The sequence below is a fragment of the Propithecus coquereli genome, unplaced genomic scaffold (genome assembly GCF_000956105.1).
Source record: "Propithecus coquereli isolate 6110/MARCELLA unplaced genomic scaffold, Pcoq_1.0 Scaffold292, whole genome shotgun sequence".
Classification (NCBI taxonomy): domain Eukaryota; kingdom Metazoa; phylum Chordata; class Mammalia; order Primates; family Indriidae; genus Propithecus; species Propithecus coquereli.
In genome coordinates this window covers 100,370-102,787 of record NW_012148530.1, presented here as the reverse complement: position 1 = coordinate 102,787, position 2,418 = coordinate 100,370, and the positions used below count along the sequence as shown (strand labels likewise).

Here is a 2,418-nt window from a genome sequence, read left to right as displayed (position 1 = left end):
AACCAAATATAACTAATGAAAGTAACCAAAAATAAAGTATTAATTTACAAATTTCAGAAAAATGAGTATGTAATAATTTTAAATATGCCCTAAGCTGGTGGTTTCCCAAATTTGCTGTCCCTTAGAAACATCTGGAATTTGTAAAACATCCCAGTGTCCAGGTAGGATCCAAAACTAATTAAATCAGAGTGTCTGGCAGTGACAGCCAGGCATTAATAGTTTTTTTTTTTAAAGATCCCCTGGCTGTTCCAATGTACAACATGATTTGAATGCACTGCCTTATAAACTCTCTTCATTCAAAATGTGGTGCACAGACTACAGCATTGGAGTCACCTGGGAGTTTGCAAGATATGCAGGTCTGGTGCCATCCCAGACCTCTATGATCAGTGTCTATGTTATTAGCAAGATCTCCAGGTGATTCATATACACGCTGAAGTTTGAAAACACAGTTTGAATTTTGAGAGAAATTAAACAAAATCTGTAAGCAGAATAATATATAGTAATTAGTTTGGGCAAATATATTGGCATCAAAAATGACTGTAACAATAATCCTAAGGAGAAAAGAAAAGCCCTTTTTTTCACTACTTTTGCCCTAATCTGATATTCTGATTTTATTAATCAACCGTCAGCTACTTTATCTGCAATATTAATTATTCAAACTTCACTTCTTTCTAATAAAGCATCTTACAATTGCTCAATACTCAATTAGCATTTTTGACCTTGAAATGTCGCTGTTTTGTTATCGATCTGCATTGTGAAAATTAATTACTGTGAGTCTTTTTCTGTACAGTAATAAGAATTTTATAACAATGTGGCATTTGTTTTGCTATTATATGAATGAATTATTACTTTTTGCCAGCGTTCTTTCTTCAGGTTTTACAGCATCCAAACTAGATATCTTATATTGTATGTTGTTCCTTTCTGTGCTAAAAATTGAATATATGCCAAGTCCATACAAATCTTATAATTATTCTCCACTATTCCACCATTTATTAGCTTAGTAACATTTGTTTGCATATTTACTACATACCAAACAATTTTATAGGGGAAGTTTTTTACATAGCCTGTGCAATTAATACTACATATTATTCAGCTTGAAATTTCGGTTGGAAAACCAATAAATTAAGGAAAATAAAATTCAACAATCCAACTTTAACAGAATATGGAGAACAAAGTGCTATCAAACATAAAAGAGGGAATAGTTTCCCTACCAATGGCTATTATTCAGTGGAGGGGTTACAATTTATATGATGAATAAAAATGTAGAAATATTCTGTTTTAAGTAAATGGGAAAAGAGAGCTCCAAGAGACTGGATACCAGTTAAAACAAAATGAGTAAGGGATGTCATGTCCAGGGAAGAGAAAAAAATTTGTTGTGGCTATGTTATAATGTGAGGAGAGAAGGGGTAAGAAAGGTGAGAAACAGGTTGTTCAAGAATGTTATAAAATGGCTTTGTACACCACATCAGAGAGTCAGGACATTTTCCATGGATCTACGTAATTGTCACATTGTAACATGTAAGATCTTAGAACAGCTCTTAAGAAGACAATGATGCATACTAATCCAGAGCTTACCAGATAAATAAGGTCAAGACCAGAGGAATTTGAAGTCACTAATGAATACAGTCGGTCTTTGATGCTGATTGGTCATATCACTTGGAAATTGATGGAGAAGGGTCCTAAGCCTAAAATCCCATAGATTACCAACATCTGGAGGACACACGGAAAAGATAATCCTGCAGATGACACTGAGAATGAGTTGCTATGGTGGCGGATGGGGACGCAGGACAGGAAAATAGTGTCACACACTGAGTTTTATAAGAGAACTGAGATGAAATGTGTGGCAGTCAAGGTCTGTTGTTCAGTTTTCCCAAATGTGATGCATGACTAATGTGTTAGTCCTGTTCCTTTTTGAAGGGCCCAAGGATTACATAAAACCAATATGAAAGCCTAGATAAGAGAAAACAAAAGCTGATGATGACTAACTCAATTCTGCTTAAAAACATGGCTTTAATCCACATTACAGAATAGTTGAAGTGAGGCTGTTAGGCAAGAAGATCCTGGCGCCAGGCTACCTAGGTTCATATCTTGGCTCTATGCATGGTGTACAGGTGATCCTGAACTTACCCTCCCCGTATGTCTCACTTTCCCGGTGTTTCAGGTGTTAAATGGAGCTCATCGGTACTCAGCCTCATAGAATTATTGCGTGGACTAAATGAGATGCTAAAAATCATGCATCTGGAAAGAGTTGGCAAAAAGCACACACAATAAATAAATGTTAGCTGTTATTATAATAAAAATGTTTCTTTAGCTTGGCTAGGATCCTGCAAGGTTATATCAGTGACACTTAAAATTCCACATAAGACAAAAAACAAAAAAGGAATATAAAACCTTTTCTAAGCAAGTCAAGAAGTTTCC

The 2,418-nt window shown here is 35.2% G+C and overlaps 1 protein-coding gene across 1 annotated transcript in view; it reads right to left on the bottom strand.

Annotated features, from left to right (window-relative positions):
* Positions 1 to 1,700, bottom strand: part of HCRTR2 (hypocretin (orexin) receptor 2) — a 181,654-nt gene extending 179,954 nt beyond the window's left edge. Inside the window, exon 1 of the mRNA XM_012648723.1 lies at positions 1,576 to 1,700. The gene's annotated coding sequence lies outside the window, so the exon portion shown is untranslated. The remainder of the gene's footprint in view (positions 1 to 1,575) is intronic.
* Positions 1,701 to 2,418: the final 718 nt, after the last annotated feature.